The sequence below is a fragment of the Podarcis melisellensis genome (assembly GCF_964234715.1).
Source record: "Podarcis melisellensis genome assembly, chromosome: W".
In the NCBI taxonomy this organism is placed as follows: Eukaryota; Metazoa; Chordata; class Lepidosauria; order Squamata; family Lacertidae; genus Podarcis; species Podarcis melisellensis.
This window is the reverse complement of record NC_138535.1, coordinates 22828327-22839368: the sequence shown is the minus strand read 5'-3', so window position 1 is coordinate 22839368 and position 11042 is coordinate 22828327.

Sequence of the window (11042 nt, the reverse complement as noted above, 5' to 3'; positions counted from 1 at the left end):
CTAAATACTTGATCATATCAATCACTGTTCTTATATTGTCACTCATTTTCCTGCCCGGCAAGAACCCTGCCTGCTCTTTATTTATACAATCCTGCAAAACTGTCTTTAATCTTGTTGCCAATATTTGTGCATAGATCTTGTAATCATTATTTAGTAATGATATTGGTCTATAATTGGTTATAAACTCTTTATTTCGTCCTTGTTTTGGGATTACTACTATGTGCGCCTGTTTCCAGGTGTTGGGAATCTTCCCGTCTTCTAATATTTTATTTAAGAGTGTCTTCATAGGTGATAATAATGGTTCCTCTAATTTTTTGTAATGTATTGCGGTAAGACTATCTGGGCCTGGGGATTTTCCCAGTTTCATCTTAATTATCGCTTGATGAAGCTCTGTCGTGGTTATTGGGGAGTTTAGCTCTTGAATCTTTTCTTTCTTAATTTTAGGTATATCCTTTCCACATAAATACTCTCTTATTTCAACCTCTGTCTCATTTCCTGCTTCATATAGCTTGTTATAATATTTTGTAAAACACTTTTTAATTTCCTCAGGGTTATCTAAAGTTCTCCCCTCTTCCACTATTTTATCAATCAGTTTTTCCTTTTGTCTCTTTTTCAGTTGCCAGGCTAGCCTCTTTCCGGGTTTATTTGCAAATTCGAACGACCTTTGTTTCATCCATTTAATATTGTCCTCAATTTCACTATTTAATATTGCTGAAGCCTGAGTTTGTAATATTTTTAGTTTTTGGTTTATTAATTCATTTTTTGGTTGTTTTGCTAATAATTTTTCATTTATTCCTATTTCCTTCCTTATTTGTTCCAGTTTTTGCTCTGTTTCTTTTCCTTATTGCACTTTGTTGTATGTAAAAGCCTCTTATGAAAGCTTTACTTGCATCCCATATTGTCCTGAAGTCTGTATCCTGTTCTTTATTTAATTCAAAAAATTCTTTCAATAGTTCTTGCGCTTTTTTCACAATCTTTTCGTCATTTAATAATCTTTCATCAAGTCTCCATCTTGTATTAGTTTTCTTGTGTTCCTTTAATTCTAATGTGACTGGGTTGTGATCTGTAATAATTTTGGTCTGTATTTCTGCTTTTTTAATTTTAGTTGTTAAGTTATTTGATACCCATATGCTGTCAATTCTGCCGGCTGATTTTTTAACTTCCGAGAAATGTGTATACTGTCTTTCTCCTGGGTTTTTATATCTCCATGTATCAATCAAATTTAAGTTTTCTACCATCTGAAAGAAGGTGTCTGGGAGTCTGCCTTTTTTGGATTTTCTTTCTCTCTCTGTCTATTGATGTGACAATTCTATTGATGTGACACCATTTAGGTCTCCCGTCAAAATCATTCCCTCTTCTATAAATTCCAGTAAATTAGCTTCTACTTTTCTGAAAAATTCTGTTTTGTTACCATTCGGTGCATAAACTCCTACTATAATTAAATGTTGTTTACCTTTTGTTATTTTTACCCCTAGTATTCTACCCTCATCATCCTTGAAGATTTTTTTTGCGTCTAGTTTAGGGTTCACATAGATCACAATTCCCCTTTTCGTTTTTACATCTGAGGATATAAATTCTTGACCCAATCTCTTATTTTCTAAAACCCTTCTATGGTTTCTAGTCACATGGGTCTCCTGCAAGCATATAATATCCCATTGTTCTTTCCTCAATACATGTTCTATTTTATTTCTCTTCCTCTTATCATTTAGACCGTTAACATTCCAAGATATAATTTTTAGATTCATTAATTTTTATTTATTATCTACAGTAGTTTTGTTGGGTAAGTAAAAAAAAGAAAAGAAAAAAAGAGAAAAAACTCAGAAATTTTAGGATTTTGATAATCTGCTTCTTCCACTCCCCCCCCTTAATACGCGCTTGTCTCTCTATGCTTCTTGTGGTTGTCTGCGTTGTTTCCTCTCGCTCCAATGTTGGCTCTCCAGTTAATTCTTTTTTGTACTTCCTCCAGAATTTTCCCAGCTCATCTACTGATTTAAAAGTTTTTCTTCTGTCCTTATATGTGAAGGTGATACCCTCGGGAAATTCCCACCGGAATCTAATTGAATTCTTCTTGAGTGCTTCTGTTACTGTCTTATAATTCTGCCTTTTCTTCAGAATTCTTTTTGGAATTTCCTTAAATATTTTGATAGGCCTATCATCTATTACTAACTTCACTTGTCCTTTTTGATGTAATATTTTGTCCTTTAAAAGTCTTGAGTTGAAAAAAATTAAGCAATCTCCTGGCCCTTTATAAGTGTCCGATCTTTCTGATTTGATCCTGAAAATTTTATCAATATCCAATAGCATCTCTTCTACCTCTACTCCCAACCAGTTTGCAATCTCCTGTGATAGTTTCTCTTGAATTTGTTCATCATGAGTTTGTGGGACGCCTCGGAAGCGAAGGACCATCTCCTTCTGACGCATCTCCATCAATGATATATCATCTAGCAGCTCTTCATGGGCTCTCTTTAGGTCGTTTATTTCTTCCTTCGTTGAGTCTTGTGATTTTTTAATGTCCTTATTTTCCATCTGCAATTTCTTCGTCATTTCCTCTTGTTTGGTAGATTTACTCTTAAGTTCTTGTACAGATTTATCCAGTTCTTTGTTTTTAAGTGAGAGGTCACTTATTTGTGTTGTTAGGTCTATTATTAGCTTTGAGTTTTGTTGGATGTTGCCAGTTAGTATGTCCAACTTATCATTTAGGCTCTTTTCCATCCCCATTATAGGGTCTTTTATGTCAGCATTGGGGTCTGTTTCAGCTGTTGATTGTCTTCTCACTTGTAGACCTGACCCAGATGTCAGTGTAGTTTGGTATTTTTTAGAACCCATATTTGTCATTCTTCCTTTTGGTTCTGATCTAGATGTCTTTATTTCAAACCAAGAATATATATATTCCTAAACTTTGAAAATGCTCTGTTTATAGTCTATAATTTGGTCCTTTTGCCTGATGGGATTGAAAGTCAGTTAAGATTCCGGTGGTTTTACCCTATGTTGTTATCAGTTCATCTCAAATATTTAATTTTAAAAAAAAAAGTCCAAGTTTTTTTTAAAAAATAGTTAAGTCTTTTTAATTACTTTGGCAATTTTAAATTACTTTGGCAATGATCAGAGAAAAAATCCTTCGAAGTACTTAACATTCGTCTTAAGAACTTATTTTCCAGAAGCTGAACTTGGTATTTCAAATGTCCTTTCGTGTATAGCTAGTTTTCTTTATGGTTGTACTTCAAGCCTGTGTCTTAGCAGCGTTTTTTAAATTATGGGAGTAATTTTATTTTCCGCCACTAGGTGGCGCAATTTTCCAATTTACTTGTGAGGTGGTCCTTCTTGTTTTGTTTCTCTAGCCTCTCTTTGTTGCAGTGACGGTTTCCGCCACTATTCTTCTTCCGGCTTTTTCCCTTCTGAGGGCGATGACTCACTCTTCCCCTCCCAGCGCCATTTTCGCCAGCTGCTTTCTTCCCTATTCCAGTCTTTTCCTCCTTCTTTCTCTCCCTTTGTATATCTCTTCCTCTTCCTCTTCCCTTTCACTTCTTTATCTTAATCTTTATCTTCCCACCGCTGCCTGGTCTTCAAATCTTTTCTATTCCTTCTCTTTTTCCACTGTATCCTCCACGTTTCTCCCCCTCCTTTTTCTTTTCCACTCACCCCTTTGTTTTACGCCGATCTCCTTCTTAATGGCCGCTGCTTTGTTGTCACCGCTGCTGCTGCTGCTGCTGCTGCTTGCTATTTCAGCTCCTTGTCTCTCTCAACAGAGCGTCCCCCTGTAGAAGCAGGTACTCAGTATGTCTCAGTTTTTATTTTCTGCCTCTTTACAAGGCTTATTTTCCACAACTTGATAAGTCTCAGAACGCTGAAGCTCCTCTCTCCATTAGCTTTACTGTCCTTTATAATATTAAGTTAGTCCGTACTCCTTTTATTTTAATTTAAGCCAGCATTATTACCTTGTTCCTTCAGGAGTACTCTTGATTTTGCAGTTTTAGTTTGGAGCAGCCTGGTGCTTTCTCATTCGGGTCTCAGGGGCGTCTCACGGTCGGGTGTGCGATCTTTTCTGCGCTGAAGTTCTTCCACCTCCCTGCACTTTTTGTGCTGGGACGGCAGAAAACCCCTTTATGCGCTGCTTGGATCTGTTTTCTGTTATTCTAAAGCACCAGTGCTGCAGCAAGCAAAGGCTATAGCAGCCAAGTCTGCTGCTTGTGGCTGGAAAGCCAAACAGGAAGTTTGTGACTGTTGCCATGGGAACAAAGGGGCAGTCCATTCTGTACTGAGCACCGGATGTTAGCTCAGTGGGTTTGTCATATGACCTGTACAGGATGTACATGGGTGGAGTTTTGAGGTTTGAGTTTCTCTCTGTTTGTTGAAGAGAGCAGACATCTTTACTGTATGACTGCTAAAAGACACAAATAAAGACATGTAGATACGTTTCTGTCTGTGTCTGATTCCCCTCCCTGGGGATATGCAGGGAGGAGGAGAAGGAGGAGAAGCAGTTGGTGTGTTTTCCTCACAGCCTGAGGAAAATCGCCGGAACGGACCTCGTATGTTTTATCCAGCCGGGAGTCGCCGGAGGGAGGTCTAAGGAATTCAGCCGGTGCCTGAACAGATAGGCACATACCTCTGACTGGGCTTGAATTCTAACAGTGGTAGCAGAGGATGGTTGCTGTTTTCATCGACCTCTGCAGAAGAAATGGCCTCCATGGAAGCCTGAGGTGAGAAGGCTGATTCTCTGCAGCCAGACGCTGACCAGAAGAATCTGAAAGCCAAGCAACGGAGCCCAGGTATGAGATTTTCGGGCTTAGAAGTGTGAATGCAGATTGATTCATTCTCTGCTTCGAGGGAGAAACGTTTGGGAAAAACAGCTCCGAGAGACAATAGCTCTGCATTCCAAACATTCCTGTGGTTTCCTGTTCAAGGAAAAGGAATGCTGTTGCTTAGCAACGAAGGCCAGTTTCACGAGAGGGCTGGACAAGTCAGGCTTTTGCCTCGGAGAGGCAAAAACAAGGTTTTGTTATGACTTAGGCCCAAAACGAACTGCTGGAAAGGGACTTTCCAAAGCAGCTAGCGTTCAGAGCTGCCAGGTGGCACAGAGTGTAAACAAGCCAGCTATTGGATTTTAGAGGCTTGTGTTTGAGAGTCAATGCAAGGACTCAAGATGGATGCAAAGAAGGGCAGTTTGCCTTCTCTGCCCCTTCTGACCAGTGACAATTATGCATCTTGGACTATTAAGATGAAGGCCCTGCTGCAGAATCAGAGACTGTTTGAAGTGATTGAGAACCCCATCCCAGCAGCACCAACGCGTGCTTGGGAGTCACAGGATGTGAAGGCCAGAACTGCTATAATTCTGTGCGTGTCAGATTCGCAGCTGATCCACATACAAGATTTAGACCACGCGAAAGATGTTTGGGACACGCTGAGAAGGACACATCAGAGAGATGCAGGTTCTTCAGCGTTGCTGTATTTTGAGAAGCTGACCAACCTGAGGCTTGCGCCTGATGGAGATGTTCAAGCGCACCTGACGGAAATGAAATTTCTGCGTCAACAGATGGTGGAACGCAATTTCCGTCTGCAGGAGGAAGTGTTTTGCTTCATGGTGATAAACAGCCTGAATCGGACTTACAAAACGGTTGCCAGTCAGCTGGGGTCTCTCCCAGCAGCGGATCTAACGTCGGACAGGGTCTTTGCCGTGGTTCTTTGTGAACATGACAGACTTGCCGCCCTGGAAGTCAAGGACAGGGGGAGCCAAGAACGGAGTTCTAACGCCCCTACTGCTGTTGCTACTGGAGAAAGCGCCGAAGCTTTGAACGTTGTCCGATGTTACAATTGTGACCAGACTGGGCATCTTCAGCGGTACTGCAAGAAGCCACGTCAGAACAGAGGAGCCAAGGCGAGCTCCGCAAAGTCTGAGGCGTCAGACAAAGGTCATACCATCCCAAAGGCAAAGACTGCAAAGGCTTTGATGTCGCTAAAAGCCACACCAGAAGCGGGGAATTTCTTTGTCCTAGACACGGGAGCCACAGTTCACATGACAGGACACAGAGGACTATTTTCTACGTTTAAGAAGCAAAGCTTCGCTGTGCAACTAGCCAACGGTCAAGAGCTGGAAGCCACCGGAATTGGGACTGTGCATCTTAAAAGTCTGAACTTGACTATAAACAATGTTTATTTGGTTCCAGAGTTAAAGTATAATCTGCTCAGCGTTTCGCAGATTGCCAAGAAGGGACTAAAACTGTCCTATAATGATGAGAACTGCGAGATCTACAAAGATGGAGAGTTGTATCTTTCTGCCAAAGAGAAAGATGGACTGTATTTGTTGACTTTTGATCAAAGTGATTACATGGAATGTAATTCTTGTGATTCTAACATGATTTCTTTTGCAGGTGTAGCCAAGAAAAACGCCAAGCAGGTGACCTCGAGGGTCAACAGGGCATTTCAGCGGGTGTATGCTGATGTGATTGGTCCTTTAGCACCATCTAGAGGCAATGCAAAGTATTACCTAATATGTGTTGATTCTTTTACAGGTTTTGTCTGGATTTATCTTTTGGAGAGACCGAAAGAAGCCTTAGAAAGGTTTAAAGAGTTTTGTGACAAAGTTAAAAATATGCATGATGCTGACATAGATTGTCTTTGCACAGATGAGAAGCCAATTTTTCTTTTACAGGTTTTCCAGAGGTTCCTGAAGAAGAAAGGGATAAGACACAAAATTGCTAGTTCCGAAGAAGCTTGGAACAGATGTGTTTGTGTTAGGGTGAACAAAGAATTGCAAAAGGGAATGGAAGCGCAATTGCTTAGTTCACATCTGCCACATGAGTACTGGGCTGAGTCGCTAATGTCATATTGTTACACGTGGTTGAGAAAGTTTTCAAAGGGGTTGGGATGTTCTCCTTTTGAGAAACTGTTCCACAGAAAACCTTCTGTTGCCCATTTCAAGGTTTTTGGGTCTCATGTGAGAACAGAAGCTCCAGGTGGAGTAAAGAATGCCAGAGGCATTTTTGTGGGTTATGAAAAGGGTCTCTACAGAGTAATTTTGTCTGAATCTGGAAAGGTGATTCTCACAAAATTTCTAGAGAGTGCTCCTGAACAGGAGAGAGTGATTGTTCACACATTTCCCACAGGTAATGATGATTCTGATGATGATGATGATGAGTTTGATCTTATTGAGTTCAGTACTACTGAAGATGACAGCGATAGCTCAGACAGCTCAGTTGTCACAGTCATTGAGAGGAAATCTCAGATAATGACTAGATCCTCAGAAGAGGAGGATGAACCACTGATTAAGCTTAGTACTGGATCTCCAGAGAGTCCAAAGGCTGAACCAGAAAGTAGAGAAGAGCAGCACCTCTTACGTAGGTCTGAGAGAGCAACGAAGGGTGTACCACCCAAGAGGTATTCACAAGAGTTTGCTAACATAGCTGTTGCTGTTGTAAACGACCAAGGTCAGATTGAAGCTGTGTCTGAGTCAGAGACAAAGGCACAACAGAGAGTTGCTAACCAAGGTAATGCAGTTGCACTCATTCCTTGGAAGTCACACAACCAGAGAGGTACATTGGTAAAACCAGTGGCGGGTAGTTCCAAGGGTGGAACTGAAACAACAGGGGAATGTTATAAGTATAACAACTGTTTGTTTTCTTCTCTGGATGACGCTTTGCTCGCAGCACGCATTGATACTTTAGGGGGAGTATGTTATTCTAAAGCACCAATGCTGCAGCAAGCAAAGGCTATAGCAGCCAAGTCTGCTGCTTGTGGCTGGAAAGCCAAACAGGAAGTTTGTGACTGTTGCCATGGGAACAAAGGGGCAGTCCATTCTGTACTGAGCACCGGATGTTAGCTCAGTGGGTTTGTCATATGACCTGTACAGGATGTACATGGGTGGAGTTTTGAGGTTTGAGTTTCTCTCTGTTTGTTGAAGAGAGCAGACATCTTTACTGTATGACTGCTAAAAGACACAAATAAAGACATGTAGATACGTTTCTGTCTGTGTCTGATTCCCCTCCCTGGGGATATGCAGGGAGGAGGAGAAGGAGGAGAAGCAGTTGGTGTGTTTTCCTCACAGCCTGAGGAAAATCGCCGGAACGGACCTCGTATGTTTTATCCAGCCGGGAGTCGCCGGAGGGAGGTCTAAGGAATTCAGCCGGTGCCTGAACAGATAGGCACATACCTCTGACTGGGCTTGAATTCTAACTGAATTCTGAATTCAGTCTGGGACCTCCTCTCAGACCTCTTCAGGGTTTGCGTCGCCCTCGCTTCCCCGCCTTTTTATCCCGTAGCCGTGATTGGGAGTGTTCTTACTGCAGCAGAGCGCTTTCCCTGACCCGACGCTGAGCGCACCACGCCAGGAAGTCCTTTTAAGATAGTTCTTAATGGGCCAGACAGTAAGTCCTCAATTTTTTATAATATATTGCCGGTAGGCCGTCTGGCCCTGGTGGCTTTCCTATCTTTGCTTCGTTAACTGCTCTTTGAATTTCGTACGATGTGACAGGGGCATTCAACAGTTCTTTTTGTTCTTTAGTAAGTTTCGGAAGACAGTTCTGTTCTAAATGTTAACTTCTTCTGTTGTTTCATTTCCTTCCTTCTTCTCTAAAGAATTCGAGAAATCGTTTCTCTATTTCTTTAGGGTTGTTTATTATTTTGCCTTCGCACTTAACTCTATTAATAAGCCATTCTGCCTCTCTCTTCTTTAATTGCCATGCTAATAACCAGGCTCAGGTTCTGTTTCAGGCTGTGTCACTGTTTCAGGCTCCGCCGCTGTATCAACCACTGTTGCAGACTCGGGCTGTGGCGCTATGGCTGTAGCTGTGGCTCTGGTTCTGTTTCAGGCTCTGGCACTGTATCAAGCACTGTTTCAGGCTCAGGCTCAGGCTCAAGCTTCTGCTCTTTATTAGGCTTTGTCTCAGTCTTTGGCTCTAGCACTTATTCTAGCTCTATTTCAGGCTCGGCCTGTGTCTCAGCCTTTGTCTCTGTTTCACGCTGTTTCTCTGTTTCGGGCTCTGACGCTGTGTCAAGCCCTGTATCTGCCTCTGCCTCTGTTTCAGGCTCTGGCACTCTATCAAGCACTGTTTCTGGCTCTGGCTCTGGCTCTAGCTCTCTTTCAGGCTCTGGTTCTGAATTAGGGTTTTGTTCTGGCTCTGGCTGTGTCTCTGCTTCAGGCTCCTAGGCTGTATCAAGCACTGTATCAGGCTCTGCCTCTCCCTCTGCCCCTGGCTACGTTTAAGCATCAGGCTCAATTTCAGACAGTGTCTGTGTTTCAGGATCCAACACTCTATCAAGCACTATTTCAGACTCAGGCTGTGGATCTCGGCTGTGGCTCTAGGCTCCATCTGTGGCTCTGGCTGTGGCTCTGGCTCTCTTTCAGGGTCTAGTTCTGAATGAAGATCTGGTTCTGACTCTGATTCAGGGTCTCATGATGGCTCTTCCTCTGCCTCTGACCCAGCTATGTTTCAGGGTCTGGCTCTCTTTCAGGCTCTGGTTCTGAATTAGGGTTTTGTTCTGGCTCTGGCTGTGTCTCTGGCTCTGGCTCCAGCTCCAGCTCCGGCACTGTATCAAGTGTTGGTTTCTGCTTCCCTCACTGAGCAGCAGAAGTGCTTGTCACAAGACAGGTGTTTACATTCCACACAGTCTGTACTGTTGGAGGTTTTCCCACGGGAACGGGAGACTGGATATGACGTACACTGGTTTCCTGTTTTTCACAGTTCTTTGCAGTTTCAGTTTGTGATTCTCTCCGTGCCTTAGAGGAGAGATGACGCTTTCTCTGCTCCGGCAGAGGGAAAATGTTTTTCTGTAACTTACCAGCTTTGAACTGTAAATAAAGTAGTATAGAGCATGTTGGCTCATACTTTTCATCATTCCGCTGTGCACTGGACACTGCTTATCAACAACATTTGGTTCCGGGCCCAGAAAGATGCAGTGTTTTGAGGATGGACTTCACAAGTCGGGCTCCTGGCAAAGGAACAAAGGAGCACAGAGACGCCGGCAAAGCATCGGAACAGCGGCAGAGGAACGGAACGCACGGTATCTGCTCTGCGCGTCAAAATGATTGATGAAGGTATGTGCTACTGCTCCGGGCAGCCTGCCAGCTTCTAATTAATGGCTTTATGGCTGGACTTTGAACTTTTAATAGCCGGTTTTGCCGCGGCACAGGCAATTGGCTCAAAGGAACGCTATGCTGGGAAAGTGAAAGTAACTTTTAGAAGTGCTGTTGTTTCAAAGCAGCTGCAGAATTCAGTGACGCAGCAGGAATTAGGACATAGAGAAAGCACTTGGGGACTTTCGCTTTTGAACTTGCTTTTGGAATGCAGTTTGAAACAGCTGCAGATAAGCAACGTAGCATACAGAAAGGCGCAGGCTCAAAGGCAGAGGCTGTTTTGAGATTGCCTTTGGATTGAAGCAGCTGTACACAGAAGCAGCATGTATACAGCAGCTTGATTTAAAGCAGCATAGATGATGCAGGAGGCAAATGCCAGAGTCATGATGGCTAGCTGCAGAAGGCTGGATGAGGCAAGTGGGGAATTTGATACCACTGATCAGCCAAATGCTCAACTCACAGTAGCTTGTGATACTGCCATGATTCAGACTGAAGCAGATCGGCGGGGTGCTGGCTGCATGGGAAATGGGGAGTCTTCACAGACGTCATCCCATAGTGCAGTGGAACCACCAGATGGCGCCAAAGCTTTGGAGGCAGTGAAATGCTACTCGTGTGGACATCTAGGCCATATGAAGAGGGAATGCAAATATCCCAGGGCCAAGACAGAGCAGCGCAGCGAAAGCTCATCGCGTGGAAAAGGTCAGAGCAAAGGCAAAGGTCCGGTGTCCAGGACAACGCAGCACAAGGCAATGGTCTCACGCTACGCTCCAAAGGTTACAGAGGTTGCAGAGGTTGCAGAGGTCCAGAAGACGTCTAGATCTTTCTTCGTTGTTGATTCAGCTGCAACGCATCACATGTGCAACGATAAGCGACTGTTCGTGTCTTTTACACCGCAGGAAGGTGCAATTCACCAGGCAGATGGCCACACGATTCCCAGTAAAGGCTACGGAACTGTTGTTCTTCACAGTTTGGACTT